We start from the raw sequence: 16,172 nt of genomic DNA on the forward strand, positions 1-16,172 counted from the left end.
CACCTTGTAGTTGACTAACTGCTACCTCTGCATGTCTTCCTTTCAAACCCACCTACAATCTTCTGATTCTTGGGACTCACAGTCTGCCCAGGCAGTCAAGATTCAATGGAGTGGAGCTGGGGTTGTGGCTCAGTGGTAGAGCACTGGCCTAGCATGTGTGAGGCTCTGGGTTTGATCCTCAGCACCACAAATAAATAAATAAATAAATAAATAAATAAATAAATAAAATGTATTAAACAAAGATTCAAAGGACTCAAGAAGCCTGAGAAGAAAATCAAGTCCATCCAAGGAAGGGCAGGCAATCTGCCCACTTTGGGTCACAGCTGCCACTATACCCTTGACTGTTCTCACTGTGAGGCCATTCAACAGACCTCAATAGCTAGACCTCCAAACTCTAGGCCTTGGTATTCTCGCATTGGCATAGATCCTCCAGAAGTCTCCACCCTGAGTGTTCTGCTGCCCGGGGTCCTGGAAAGAACTCTACTAAAGATGGCCTTCTTGGACCCAACTTTGTCTAGAGTTTTTATATTTTGAAATTGAAATCATGGATCTTTGGTTTTTGACATCCTTACAAGATGTATCTCCAATAATTTTATTTTTTTGTTTTGAGACATGATTTAATGAAGTTGCTAAACAGTTTTTTGAATTTTTTTAAAGTATTTTTATTAGGCGTTTATAAACTTTTTATTTTATTTGTTTGTATGTGTTGCTGAGAACCAAATCTAGTGCCCCACACATGCTAGTCAAGTGCTCTATCATTGAGCCACAATCCCAGCCCCTTGAATTTCTTTTTTTTTAATACCAGAATTGAACTTAGGGGTACTCAACCACTGAACCACATACCCAGCCCTATTTTGTTATTTTGTATTTTATTTACAGACAGGGTCTCACTGAGTTGTCTAGCACCTCATTGTTGCTGTGGCTGGCTTAGACATCACAATCCTCCTTTCTAAGCCTCCATAGCCACTGGGATTACAGGTATGTGCCACCCTGCGTGCCTTGTCTTGAATTTGTAGTCCTCTTGTGTCAGCCTTCTAGGTCACTAAGATTACAAGCCAGTACTATCCTGACCACCTGGCAGGATTTATCTTTACAATCAATTTATTATTCAGGGAGCCAGAGAACTGTTGCTCAGTGATATTATACAAAATATCAAAATGTAGCTACTTTTTTGCTCCAGTGAAATAACTGGAAAAAAAACAAAACAGTGCATAAATTAATTGTAATGAACATATACCAAATAATTCTGTTATGCTAGAATATGCTAAGGTCTTCTAGTATATAATTCTGGGAAGAAAGTGGATTCAATAAGTTGTGTATTTATAGCATCTATTTGATTAAGAAAAAAAGTGAGGGATGACTTCAAATTGCATCAGAAACTTTACACCCCATAGTATATAAGAGAATGAAGCAGTTTGATTTTGAATCAACACATGAGATGGCAGTTCCCTAGGTTTTTAAGTCCAAGTATAAAAGGCTAATCCATTGGATTGACAGTTATGTTTGTGTTTATTCTTGGTATTGGTCTCCTGGGGTGAAATTTCACCCTGAGTTTTTTGCATGCAATCTTAGTTTGGCATTCTTGTTTTATACCAAAGCACTTCCTTTCTGCCACCTTCTCTTTCCTTTCCTCTCCCTCCATCCCCTCTTTCTTTCTTCGTTCTTTTCTCTATTTTTCAGATACTGCACACAACTTTGATAGATCCCAAGCTCCAGGATGACCTCTGTGACTTCTATGGCCAATGCAGCTCCAGACACTAGCTTATTCCTGGACCTCTAGGGAGTTTTTGTTCCTGAATCTTTTCTCCTGCTACCTCTTCTCCTGGAATTCTAGAGCTCTATTCAATGATGTCCTCCTCCACCACGTTTTACCCAATCTGACTGCTGATGTGTTCTTACCTTAAAACTACATGAGTTTTTTTCCTGGAGCAAAAAGTAATGGTGCTTGGGGGCAGTGTGAACCTGGAATCTGGAAAGGAGAGTTCAGATGACACTGGGTATCCAGAGTTCTTGGCTGTTATGGTGCAAAGTGAAGCCATGAAGAGATGTTTCGAGGTGAAGTGTGTCCCACAGACAAACACATAACATTACTAGCTTTTCAGTAGCAATATTGAGCCTAGCCAATGTTAGACACCAGAAAATTAAAAGAAACACACATTTAAATGATATATTAGAAAGAGTTAAAAACTTTCATCACAGGGTCCAGGGATGTAGGTCAGTGGTGAACCACTTGCCTAGCATGAATGAGTTCAAGAATTTGATTCCTGCTATATAAAATAGGAGAAGGAACGTTCATTATAATCCATGTTGTTAAAAAATAGGCAAAGGACTGGGTGTGGCTCAATGTCAGAGCACTTGCCTTGCACATGTGAAGCACAGGGTTCTGAAAATAAACAAAATAAAGATATTATGTCCTTGTGCAACTAAGAAAACCATTTTAAATAAACATTTTTAAATAATGTTGGCAGAAATATGTTCCTCAATATTGGTGTTTGAATGAATTTGGTATGCAAATAGCCATGTGTTTTAACAATTTTAAATATACTGTTTTTATATAGGAATTCCACTTTTAGGAATTTATTGTGCAGATTCATTCACAGAAAAAAAGAAACTCTATTAAGGAAAAAATAGTGTTCTTTCATAGTAACAGATAAAAATGATCCACTTAGTTAGAAATAAGGCAACCCTTAAAATCTCAAAGGGAATAGATAGCATAGAGGTTCTAGGACATATTAAATGCCCTTATAATTCCAAGAGGTAGAGAGCATTAAGGAATTATATATATATGTAAATTTTTATGGTATTGAAAACATGGCTCCCTTTTGATATGGAATCATAGACATTTTATATCTCTAAACAAAGATAATAATGCTACACAATTTTATATATTTTGTGTAGGACCTTTAATAAAAAATATTTGATAAAATCATTCTCTAATTTCATATCTTCCACTTTCATTCTCTTTCCTGTACTACTGGAAATTATTCTAGTGAAATGAAATTTGAGTAATGAATATTTGAGCAAAGTATTTAATAAGACTCGCAAAAACTACAAAAATATTATGAGATTTTAGTTTGCAAAATGGATGCAAATGATATCAAAGATAATTATATAAGAACTTTATGAAATTATGGATGGATGTAAAAGTTACTAAAGATTATTCAATGACAAACTTTTAAATAATACAAACATTACTTAAGACAAGTAAATGTGTCATAGTACAGTTAAGTGGAGGTCAAGTCAGGAGATAACTCCTCTTCCTGGTGCATTCACCAGCTTAGACCAAAGCAAGTGGCCTCCCTCTGTGCTGCTTGTCAAAGACTGAGCCTTCCTCAGCCTGGGGAATTAGAACACATACTGTGGCCCTCTGCGCCTAGCAGAAACCCACCTGATCCTTTGGCATTCTTTTGCCTTAAGGTACTCATTCCTAAACTAAAAACTTAATCAATACATTAAATTAAAAATTATTGTCAAACACTATGGTTTTATAAAATATGCTGATATTATATATGCATGATAATTATTTTTTTCTTTCAGTTTCAAAAGAAATTAAAACAATTTTGTAAGACCATAATGTATTTTAAGGCTCTAGTCACTTTGCACTGTGGATGGGTGAGCCCTGCCTGGAATCTTACTGATTTATATTAGTAGCAGCTAAGGCTCCGACTCTCGAGGGCCAAGTTATAAACCCACTACAAAGCAGAGTTTGCTTGGCCCAAATGAATTGTTAAGAAGCAAGTTTGTGAAGGAGTCTATAGTTTTATGGATGTTCTTAGAGCTCCTAATGATAACTACTTCTCCTTGGATCATTGTGACAAAAATATGACAGTAAAAACCACTGTAACTTCTTTCTCTCAAACATATGCCACAGAGATTTTTCATGGATAAGTTTTAATTCAAGATCATGAGACTTTGATTATATTTCAGAATAATAATACCATATAGAAAATGAATGTGAACATAATCTGAAGAGTGTCCTGCCCTAAATTTAAAAAAAAATCACCATTTATCAAAACGAACTTTGAAATTGTGATTGAGAAAGTCAGCCATAGAGGTAGTTGTGTATTACCTCTACGCAATATTGATGTTGCCCATTATCAATAATGATATTTGATTATTAATGTTGCCCATTATCAACCTCTAAAGTGTCTTTAATTCAAGCTACTAAGGAGGCTCAAGTAAGAGGATCATAAACACACAAGCAACATAGTGAGACTCTCTCTTCAAATATAAAAACAGCAGGAGATGTAGCTTGGTGTTAAAGTGCCCCAAGTTCAATCCCAAGTTGCAAGGAGTGGGGGAAAAACTTTTAAATGTCAGGTTTTTCATTCTTTTGTTATCTATTATTTTATTTTGCCCATATTAAAATTTGGATTCTGCAATCTGAATACTCAGGAAATCAGAAATTATATCCCATCTGATTCAAATGTATTATATGTCAAAGTCATTGTACTGTCATGTGTAACAAAAAAATTATAATGTGCTATGCTATGTATTTCTTCTCATCATTTTCAATACTGAAAGCATAGTTGTATAAAGATTTTTAGAGACTTCTAATTTTGTTTTATGTAAATTTAACCAAAGGAAAGTACATTATTAGAATGCTCAATTTTGGTAGGCATGGTGTATGTGTGTGTAAAGCAATGAAAGGTTCTCAAAAATGAAGATGTCCTTTAGTACTATTACATTTGTAAAATATATCATCTCACAAGGTCTGAAATCTTTTTTTGCACAGTGACATATGTGGTCATGACACGCTATAGGTGTTTTTTTCCCCCTTGGTGGTGCAGGTGATTCAACCAAGAGCTTCATACATCTCTATACCAAACTACATCTCCTGTGTGTGTGTATGTGTGTGTGTGTGTGTGTGTGTGTGTGTGTGTGTGTGTGTGTGAGAGAGAGAGAGAGAGAGAGAGAGAGAGAGAGAGAGAGAGAGAGAGAAGGACTTTTAATTTTGCTGTCTCTGGCCTTGAACTTGTTTTCCTCCTGCTTCAGACTCCAAATCCCTGAGATTACAGGCCTTGGCCTCTGCACCTAGCTTCCTTTGTTTATTGTGGAGGCTAATCCTCTAGTTGTCCCCAAGGTTCAAGAAAATCCATGAGAGGTAGAGGAAGAAAAGCTGATTTAGATTTTAATTTTTTTAAAAAAAGGATGATCCTATTGGAATCCTGTCTGTATATCTGAACCACAAAAATACTCCAACTTCTCCTTGACCTCTACTCCCATTCCATGCCATAGACAATTGACACTCAATTTAGCTGATGAGAAAAGCAAGGCAAACAGGTCTGATCTCACTGTTCAGTAAGACCTAGCACCTAACCTCTCTAAATCCAAATCCCCTCAATCTAAAACCTACCAGGTTTCAGGGAACAGAAAAGTTTAAAAGTCCATGTCCATGCTAATGAAGGCATTACATTCCTTCAGGCTAAGCCCAATGTATAATTTATCTTTTTATTTTTTGAGACAGGATTTTGTTCTATTGTCCAGGGAGGCTTCAAAATCCTGGGCCCAAGCAATGCTCCTGCATGAGCCTCCTGTGTACCTTGGACTACTAGTAAACAACACCGCACCCTGCTGATGATAGTTTGCTAAAGCTATCTGAGCCAACTGACATTAGGCATATGACCCCACCCAAACGCCTTCAGTTTTGGTGGATCTCAAAAGAAAATCTGTAAAGTTTCTCAACCTGGACATAGCCCACCAGAGCAGGATTCTGTCACCGTCTGGACATGTCTGACCTAGAGCTGATGTCTTGGATCCCATGATTGACAACTCAGAAGTCCCAAGACTAGAGATTTCATTTTGATGTCCTTCTTAGTTAATGAGAAATTAACTGTAGAACATTTAAAGGATATTTATTGATGCTTATTCTCTCTCCTCTTCCAGAAGGTCACATTCAGTTTTGAGGAGACGCCATCAAGTGGCCACCCAACTATACATTCTGTTAGCACACTACCCTCATATCTCCAGAGATGGCATTGAGTTCAGCCACAGATCTGAGCTGGGTAATTGGCTCCTTCCTGCCCCAGACCTACCTATATAGATTCCAATCCTGACCCTTTACTCATCCCCTCCACATCAATCGACAAGCAGTGAATAAAGGAATGGCTCAATCATGAAAAATTCAATCACATTAGAAACTAGAAGAATTTTCAGTTCATCTAAAAGAAGAGTTCTTTAACAAATTAATTACACAAAGAATTTTTGTTTATTCAAGAACCTTTAAATCATTTCAGAGAGAAAGAACAAAATGAGGGATGATCACCATAGCCAAGACTTCAAAGTGCCTAGGCATTCAGGGCATAGTCCCAGTGCATGAGTCCACAGGGGCAGTATGAGGGTCCCCAGTGGTGTATTTCAGGTTCCTTCTAGGGCTTTGGCTGAAGGGCATTGTACTGCAAGGCATCCTCAAGATGAGATTGCTTTCCTTTCTGGGTTCCTCTGAGATGTGAGCCTCAGTTTTCAGCGGCTTCTGGGGACATGCTGGGCTCCAAGAGAAGGCCTGAGTGTGGGTTTGTCCAATTGTCCAGGCACTAACACCTCCTGGGAAGTTCAGGACCCATTGGTCCCACTGACCATAGTGTTTGCAGATATTTGAGGTGACTAGAGCTCCTGAGAGGTTTCAGTCATTGACTGCTGGATGGTCTTGAACTCCGTGCTGGTCTATCTCAACTCCGTTCTCCTGTGTAACAACACGTACTGTTAGTGCACGACCTCAGTTCCCCAAAGACAGCTCCCTGCTCTGTGTAAGCCCAGTGAGGCAGTGGGCTTACTGGAAAATTCACATCTCTGGAGCTCTGGAGGCACTGGCAGGAGTGGCAGCTCAGTGAAGGAAAATTATCTGGGTTCAGGCCTAGGGGAATGCAGAGCTCTGGACAAGATCTCTTAAGAGTAAATGATCTCCAGGTTGACTGACAGACTGCCATAGCTTCAGCTTCCCTACCATGCCAAGGTGTGTGTGTACCTGGCCTAGGAAAAGGACCAACTCATTCAGTCTGGTATGGACTGAAGCTTTTCATAGTGTTCTGTCCAGTAGTTGACCTCAGAAGCAACACCCAATCATGTGGGAGGGACATTCATTTGTATCATACATTGATTGAAGAACCTCATAGGATTAAGGTGCAAGTGGACCAATCCTGAAAGCATTTTGGAAATTCCTTGGTTTTGATTGAATGAGGGAAAGGATGCGTGGATGAGGTAGGATAGAAGCGAGCCTCTAGTTTTTTCAAGTTTCAATTCACTCCAAAAATTCTTTCTCTATTTCAAATAAACATAGACAAATTAACCAGGCATGGTGGTGCACCTCTGTAATCCCAGCGGCTTGGGAGGTCAAGGCAGGAGAATGTTGAATTCAAAGCCAGCCTTAGCAAGGGCAAGGTGCAAAGCAACTCAGTGAGACTCTGTTTCTAAATATAATACAAAAAAAAAATTTAAAATCACTGGTCTAATTCTGCACTTAATTTTTGTTTGTTTTTCGATGATTCTCATGATTGAATATTAGGCTTTACCACTGAGCTTTCTGTCAGCCTTTTTTATCTTGTGTTTGAGACCAGATCTGGCTATCTTGCCTAGGATGGCCTCAAACATCTGAATTTCTTCCCTCAGTCTCTTGCTTCTTTGGGATTGCCTGCAAGGGTCACTACACCTAGCTACTTCTCCGCATATGGACTGGCTGGTTTTAGAGACCAGACTCAGTGGTGCTGGATCATACTCTTAAGACCATGGATATGCATACCCTTGATGGCCTTGACAGTTTTGCTATGTTTCAAAAGTGAACACAAATATTTGAACCTCTTGATTTGCAAGATTTTGTGGAGCTTTTTGTATCAACACAATAGTCAACCATTTTCACACATAACCTCTAACAAATTATAGGAAGAGGATTGATTCATTCTTCAGGAGATTATATTTTTAATTGATGTAAAAGTTTCAGGGGACATACTCAATTGTATTTAGAAGAAATTTTAACGTTTCCTTTTTTTTCTTTTTCTTTCCTTCGACTTTTTTTTTAAGTATCACTGGGTATTGACTCTAGGACTTCATGCATGCTGGCAAGCACTCTACCACTAATCTGCACTCAAAGTCCCCATCTGCAACTTATTAAGATCTTTTTATGTACATTTCATCTGCTGCTTCAAATTCTGACATAGTAGCCTCTGATGTGCATTAGCACACCCCAACTTTCCATTGTCCTGCAGTAGACATTCATATTGCTTCTGTCTCCATAACCACACATAATTGTCTCTATCAACCTGTGGGAAAATTTCTCTAGAACAGGTGACGATTAATAAAACTGTTTCATAAAAAGTGAATGACCTTAATTTTACTGATAATTGACAGATTGTTCTTTAGGGTGCAACATTTATTTTCCAATAGTGATGTGCAGTAATGCATGCACATATTCCCCCAAAACACTTGGAATGACCCAGTATTCTGACATTTGCCAGGGGCTTTGTGGCTCTGTAGAGGTTTGCTCTGGTGCTGATGGCTACCTGTCTAGTCTTTTCTAATTTCTGAAGCTCTCTCTATGGGCCAATTGCTGTGTAATTTTTGAGAGACATTCTCTGATATTCAGTCTGAAATCTGCTTTTGCTTTTTGATCGGATTGCTAATTTTCTTTATCACTTGTGCATAAACTGTGTGGGTTCAGTGTGGGTTCCTAAAGACAGAAGGAATACAATCGTACTATTATATTAGACTTTGTGGCTTGAGCTTATTATAATCTCTTCCATTTTTGATAACCCCAGTATAATGGATACAGAAAATAATACATTTCCTGTTGGGCTGGGGTTGTGACTCAGAGATACAGTGCTCACCTAACATGTGTGGGGCCCTGGGTTTGATTCTTAGCACCACATAAAGAGAAATAAATAAAGGTATTGTGTTCATCTACAACTGAGAAAAAATATTTAAAAATACATATTCCCCATAAAAAGAATATTTAAAATATTTTTGATTTTAGGATGTTTTTATAAGGTTAGTTTTATATAATTTTTTCTTTGAGAAAATATACAGGTAAAAGAAAACATGTCTTTCAAAATTTCATCTAGATACTCTATAGGTTTTCTTCTGTGTAAGCCTTTCAATCAATAAATACATTGTTTAAATAGAGACATTTGTACATTTTCTATATAGTTTAACTCATTACCACAGGGATCCAGGGACCAGAGGCAGACATTCTGCCTTCCAGGACCTTCTCTCCCTGGTTGGTATTAAACTGGGTCTCAGTGACACCATTCTGAGAGATGTTAGTGTCTGAGAGAAGCTGTGCTGGTCAGGGACAGCCTTGTGGCTATCTTAGACACTGAAGACTCCAGGCCCTTCCTTAGGTAGATGCAGGATACAGATATTGTGCAAAGAGACACATTTCTCAGCTAAGAAACTCCTACCATCCCACACTTTGTTTCCTATACTTGGATATATTTGTTTGAGGCTAAAATTTGGGGCTCCTTTGCATCACCCTCCCTGGATACCTTCCATATCTCTGTCCACCAAAGGAGACCATCTCTAAGGCTCTGATGACAAGTCCACAGCACAGCTCAGAATCAGAGCTCTGTCTCCTACAGCTTGCAGCACTCTTCCATCCTCTCTTCTCTCTTCATTTTGTCTCCTGTTGATCAAGAGAACCAAATATTCATGAGAGCCTGTACAACAACATCAATTGCCTATTAGAAAGTAAACAAGGAGACTTTGGTAAGTGATACATCTTACATTTTTCTGGAACAGAAGTAAAAACAAAATCTACCAATCTGAAAATTCAGTACTCCTAGAACTCAGTGGTCATGGATCAGGGTTAAAAGTCTGCATGTCTCTGGGGAGCCTGTTTCTCGGACTATAGGGATTTCACCAAAAGAAGCTGCCAGGTCAGGCGACTGTCTGCTTGCTTTGCAGCATGGCACTCTCCTGAGGATGAATTTGAGTTCTTTGATGTCATAGGCATAGGGTTCTGGAAAGGCAGGCAGGTAGAACTAGGGATGGTTCTATGGTGTATGGGTGCTAGTCAAGTGTCTGGGTGGAAGGAGACCAAATATAGCAGCCCCCATGGCCTATATTTTAGGTTTTCCCACCTGGGTTCTCCCAGCTGAGGACAGAAAGGAGAACCACTTCCCAGAATCTTCTAAGCTCAGTGACAAAGGGAACTGGGATCTTACTGTCACTCTGTAGATTCCAGAGCCTGCTTGACACAGGAGTGATTGGTCCATGACTTTGGCCTCTAGATCAGAAGAAGCAGTGGCAGGGCTGAAAAAAGGAGAGAAAGAATTGAGTGGCTGCTCAGCATTTGTTTTTTATTGATGGCCTACTGGAATGAACAATTTCAAGGTTGAGTTCATTATGTTAGATGATGATAGTATTCTTGGCAGTAAATTGCGTCACAAGGTTGGGTCCGATGAACTTCAGTAGAAAAGCAATCATCTTTACTGTCCTGTATATCTAGAAAGAAAAAATTAAAAAAAAAAAAAGAAAAAAAGAAGAGAAATCATCTTGGATGCAATTATAATAAATCTAATTGGTATGAGTAATTCATTAGATTAAGTAATTAATTCATTAGATTAAGTAGATTAAGGTTAAAATATTTCACAAAGGCTTACTCATTATGAAACACCAGATTCTCTTTTTCCTTTGTGTATGTGAAATCCCATGATCACAGCACTTCTTCAGGGCATGTACCTTTGCTTCTACAAAGGCTTAATTCATTATCCAAAATCACACCAAAGGCAATGCTGCAACCGAGTCCTCTGTAGAGAGTCCTGTTAGGAGAAAAGATGGAAATCAATTCTCCACTCTTGATTGAAATTCTCAGCTACCTGTTTTTTTTCTCTACTGATGTATTCCTAAATTATAAGGACTAAGGGGAATAGAGAGGTGGGGTGGGGGAATGGAAAGCTATACTCTTCATATATAAAAAAATATGGTTCAGACTTAAATTCTTATCTCAACATTTAATAGATAAAAATGTAATTATAAATTTAAAATTTTTAAGTCACAGCTGGTGGACATTATTCAATCTGTGAAGTGAGAACAAAATTCTTAATTTTGAAGCTTATGTCTTAGGATTCTAAAAACCATAGGTCAGTCCAGCATAGTTGTGTCACACACTTGTCATCACAGCAACTAGGAAGCTGAGGTAGAAGGAATGAAAGTCTGAAGTCAGGTGAGGGACTAAAAAAGACTCTCTCTCAAAATTATAAAAAGTCTGGAAATGTAGCTTTGTTCAAGGGACCTTGCTTCAATTCCCAGTACTGAAGAAGAAAAAAGGAAATATGAGCAAAGTAACAACAGTTCCTGAAACATAGTACAACAAATAACCTTTGTAAAGGTTTGATCATTCTTACATGATCATACTGCTTATTATCTTAGAAGCATAAACCCAATGAAGAACAAAACTGTGGCCCTTTAAAACATCTCCCTAATGTAAAAGAATTTTTCATGTTTTACTACCAGAGCCCCTTTATTGGTATTTTCTTTCAGCCACAGAGCCTTCCTAAATGTCCCAGGTTTTCTAAATCTTGAAGTCCTCCCACCTCAGGCTCCTTAATAGGTGTGATTACAGGTATGGCCCACTGTTGCAAGGTTACCAGAAATTGGTTATTAAAAAATTATCAGAAGCACACATATATTTACATCTTATAGAAACACCGGCCCCCCTGTTTAATGATCCCTTCAATGTAATCAACTCTGCATTATTATTCAATCAAGCATATTATTCAATCACGCATATTTCAGCAAGTTGTTATGAAAAGAGCTACATGTATGGCATGTTCTCTCTCTAATGTAGAATTTTATAAACAAAAAGTTTACTTGAATGTAGAGTAAGGATTATTAGGGTCTAGGAAGAATTGAGGAGAAGATAGAAGACAAGTTGGTGGAAGTCACCAATGCCCTTGGTATGAATGAAGATATAACATGAACCCCTTCAATGTTTGTTGTAAATATGTCAATGGATACATTTTTAAACAATACAAAAAATGAACATGAAGAAAACTAATTCTTTTCTCTCCTGTGGGAGCAGGTGCAGAATTCTGTATTCCTTGCGTTATACCTGGAAAGGGACCACAATATGGGGGGAAATTTCCCACCTTGGGAAAGCCTTGAGCACGCAAGAACCAATCCACTTACCTGAGGGTTGCTGAGCAGGATCCTTAAAGTCACCGAAATTACTTCCTTTATGGATAGAATTGGAGGCTTCTGTATAAGCACCTATTAGGTCTTGGCATCCCCAAGCTACTGCAGATGAGGTCCTAGTCCCAAGAGATCAGTGCATGCAAAAGTACAGAAGGGAAGATGAGCCCGTTGGACACCACATATGTCTCCCAGGGGCATTCCCACAGCTTTTTTGGTCTCTGAAACTTATTTCTATTTCAGATCTGCTTCCCCGGGCCACCAGCCCCACACAGGAGCCCTGCAGATTCACACCTTCCTTGTTTGGGTTGGAAGGTACAAGGTGGAGTGGTGCCCAAACTGAACCTGGAATATCCAGCTATAGTAGTGTCTTGGTGCAGGCACATTTTCCATCTGTGCCTTCATATTCTAGACCTTTAGGAAGATTTTCAGATTAAATCAGCCTCTTTTGGTCTATAATAACATAATGAGATTTGTATTAATGGATTATAGTAATTGTGAGGGATTTTCTAAAAATATTCATTTAGTTGTAGATGCACACACAGTATCTATGTATTTTTATGTGGTACAGAGGATTAAACCCAGTGCATCACACGTGTGAAGCAAGCACTTTACCACTGAGGTATAGCTTCAGCCCAGGGAATTTTTCTAAATGACATTTTATCCCCTCTTTAAATAAGAGAAAAAAAGTAAGTAGTTATTTCATGAATTTAATCAGTTAGTTGTAAAGCAGAAGAGCAAAACCCTCAGTGAATGGCAAAACAAAAGCCCCTTCTTCTGACATTTGCCTTTAGTTTAAGCCCCAACTATTGTCTTGCCATTTTCAAACTTAACCTCTTACCAGCACCAGCTTCTGACTTGGGCCCTGGCTACTATGCTACTCCTATCATTCACAATTTTATAAGTGACTTATCATTACATCTATCATAGAAAGCATATCATTTCTTATGAAAAATTGCCATTTTCTCTTTTATCTTGTTTTATTCAGAGTGAGAAAACTAGAGGGAAATATGAAAGGCAAAGGGTAAAATATGAAAAAGATGGTCTCCTCTCAAGAATGAAGGAACTGGCAGGGGTTGTAGTTCAGTGGTAGGGGGCTTGCCTACCATGTGTGAGGCACTGGGTTGGATTCTCAGTACCACATAAAAAATAAATGAATAAAATAAAGCTATTGTGTCCATCTGCAACTAAAAGTTTTTTTTTAAAAAGGAAGGAACTTAAATTTGATTAACTATTAGAAGTGTTTGGATAAATGATCTGCACACTTCTTTTACTGTCATTAGATATAAAAAGACAGACTCTTGATCTCCCATTGTTTATTAATGTTCTAGGTTTATGAAAAAGTTTTTAGAAAATAGAAAAAATATCTTAACTCATTGCTTAAGAGATCCTGACAAATCGTAGAGTGTACTTATTAATCACTAAAGGCCACTGAAATGAAAACAATGTTACTGAGATTTAAAAAAAATTTAACTACCTAAAATAAAACTTTCTTTCCCAGCAACATCAATACCCCAGAGTATATCCTAATATTTGAAAGGGTGGATGTTGGAGCATCAGGGCGCTGAAGACCAGTGGTCTCACTGATCCAAAGCAGAATCAAGAGGCAGAGGTTGTGTTGTCTTGCCTGCCTAATGGTTCATTCCAACCACGCCTATTCACACCTCACCAAGCAAATATATTCACTTCTGTTCTTTTCAGTGGTGGTAGGTGTGCTGCAGCAGCCAGCAACAGGGTCCTGTTTGTGAATGAAAAACAGATAAGGCTGTCTTAGCCTTTCCACTTTCTGCCCTGTGGGCCTGGGTCCCATTGGCTGTGGATTGTAGTCTACTGATGGCTGTGAGCTGTTCCCTGCTGGGAGGCCTTCACCTGAGAGCAGGCTGGAACTGCACTCTCAGGCTCCCCACAGACCTACTGAATCAGAATCTCCTGTTGAAGTATGAGCAGGTGATTTTTTTTTGGTATTAGAGTTTGGGGAGCACTCTGGGAGTTAAAGAACAATTTTCTAAGGGTGTGGAAACCAGAATTAGACAGGCATCAGTATAGATAAGTAAATAAAGTCAGGTCACATCTAGGAGGCCAATTTTGAGTGAGTCTGGGAAGTGGGAGACTTTCCCTGAGGGATCTTATCAGGAACCTGCCCTGCTCCAACCTGTTGTCAAAGTAACCAGTCTCAGGAAAATCTCTGCCCTACAAGGAGCTATAAGGTTATTAGGGTGTTTTTCCTCTACTCCATCCTGCCCTTCTGCCTTAAGCCTACCTATTTCTCAACTTTTGGCCATCCCACCAAGCATTCCTGGGCCTAGTCATGACCACAGGAACAAGAAAAATAAGGAGGGAAGGAGAACATCAAAGGAAGCCTAGGACATATAAAAAGGGCAGAACACCTGACTTCTTGGAATACCAGGATAGCAGCTATGCCCCCTTTCTCCCTCGCAAGAGTAGTCTTTTAAATAAACCCTGCTTCATTTGCTTGCCTTGGCCTGCTTCTCTAATGTTCAAACTTCAACATGTGCAGAAGCAGCAGTCTTCACCAATAACCAGCGATATATTTGGAGGTTCATATTTTGAGGAGCTTACCTCTATACTGAGGTAAGCTCCTCTCCATACATCCCACATCAGTTTGAGGTACATCTTTCTTTCTCTTATTTTGGAGGATGATGGGTACCTGTCGGCTATTTAAATGCAGTTAGTGCAGCCACCACTCTTCAAGACTAGGGTGAAAGGTTTCTGGCCTAGGCAGCTGTTAATCACCTGTTAAACACAGAGCAGGTATGTTGGGGTCTGCTGAAGCCTCTTCCTACTCTTCTGTCCAGGCTTAGAGAGCAATTGGCTTGAGTACACAGTGTCCCTAGTCCCGATCTTCCTTGGATGTGTGGAAGTGGATGAAGGAGTATGGAACAACATGAGGAATTTCTGGCCTGAGCTACAGTCAGGGAAAAATCCTAAGGTTCCTTCTCTGAAAATTTCTCCCAGCTGCCCTAAGAGGTATAAAAGGTGATCTGTAGATGAATGACACTGAGGGAAAGCCCCAGTTACATTTGCCTCCATTTGAGCCACACAACACTCTCAACCCCATGTCTATTCCCTCCTGGATGCTCCCTTCCTTTGCAAATCAGAAACACTGGCAAACACTGGAGAAGGAGGAAAGAGTGGGGTGGGGTGGGGGGGCGCAAGGGGCACCTAGAAGAGTGCGTGCGGTAGGGGGCCCAAGCAAGGGGCCCCCGGTTTGACCCGACGACCCAGAGCAACGCAACCCGACCCCACAGCACCACCCGACTCCACAGCACGCCAGGAGACATGACGACGAACACGTGCACAGGGGCCCGGCACAGGAGCCAGGCCCCAGGACTGGAGCTTAAAGCTCCATGGTTAGGGAGGGCTGGCTTGGGTTAGGAACAGCCCGCAAGGCAAGAGGGCAGGGGAGGGAAGGGAGGGGATCCCGCAGGCCAAGGTCAGCGCAGCGCCCACATCTACTTCCAGGTGTCAGGCTGTGGGCAGCCAAGGGGGCCCAGGCGAGGGGCAGGGCTGTGTTTCCCCTAGGGAGCCTCGAGGGCTCAGAGGCCAGCCCATTGCACTCCTCTGCAATCAAGGGGAGTAGATCCTCCAGACAGGGACCTGGAGCCAAGCAGGGCCAAAGGAGGGCCCTGGGTGTGGAAAGGATGCCAGCGCCAGCATGAACCTTGGTGTCTGGGTGGGTAGGGATCCGGGACTCATGGGGGAGCCCAGGCTGGGGAGAATCAGGTTGACTGGAGGTTCTAGGAAGTGCAGAAATCCCACAGCACCAGGGCAAAAGAGGGGAGGTTCAAGTGCAGGCACCAGCAAGGGGCCTGAGATCCAGAGATGGGGACAGGGCCAGGGTCCTGGAGATTAATGGTCTGGGACTATAGCCAGGAGCCAGGCCCAGGTCTGGAAAGCCAGTTACCACGCCCCCCATCAGTCCCAGGGGATGGGAGGAAGGGAGTGGAGACAGTGGAGCAGGTTGCACAGGGGGGAGGAAGGCTCAAGGCCCAGGTCCACCTCAGGCTGTCTGGGGTCCTGGAGCATGGTCA

General features: G+C 40.4%; 1 long non-coding RNA gene across 5 annotated transcripts; it reads right to left on the reverse strand.

Moving 5' to 3' along the window:
* Window positions 1-6,189: 6,189 nt before the first annotated feature.
* Window positions 6,190-15,310, reverse strand: LOC144364910 (uncharacterized). Of its 5 annotated transcripts, XR_013423030.1 has the most exons (7): window positions 14,875-15,308; window positions 14,701-14,795; window positions 12,118-13,858; window positions 10,590-10,748; window positions 10,152-10,431; window positions 9,474-9,610; window positions 6,190-7,406 (listed from the first exon to the last, which is right to left on the reverse strand). It is a non-coding gene; the product is annotated as an uncharacterized LOC144364910 (long non-coding RNA). The 5 variants fall into 5 exon arrangements; XR_013423029.1 differs by having other exon boundaries at window positions 10,152-10,239; window positions 14,701-15,310; XR_013423028.1 differs by having other exon boundaries at window positions 6,190-7,257; window positions 14,701-15,307.
* Between the last annotated feature and the right edge of the window lie 862 nt (window positions 15,311-16,172).

The sequence above is a fragment of the Ictidomys tridecemlineatus genome, chromosome 1 (genome assembly GCF_052094955.1).
Source record: "Ictidomys tridecemlineatus isolate mIctTri1 chromosome 1, mIctTri1.hap1, whole genome shotgun sequence".
Classification (NCBI taxonomy): domain Eukaryota; kingdom Metazoa; phylum Chordata; class Mammalia; order Rodentia; family Sciuridae; genus Ictidomys; species Ictidomys tridecemlineatus.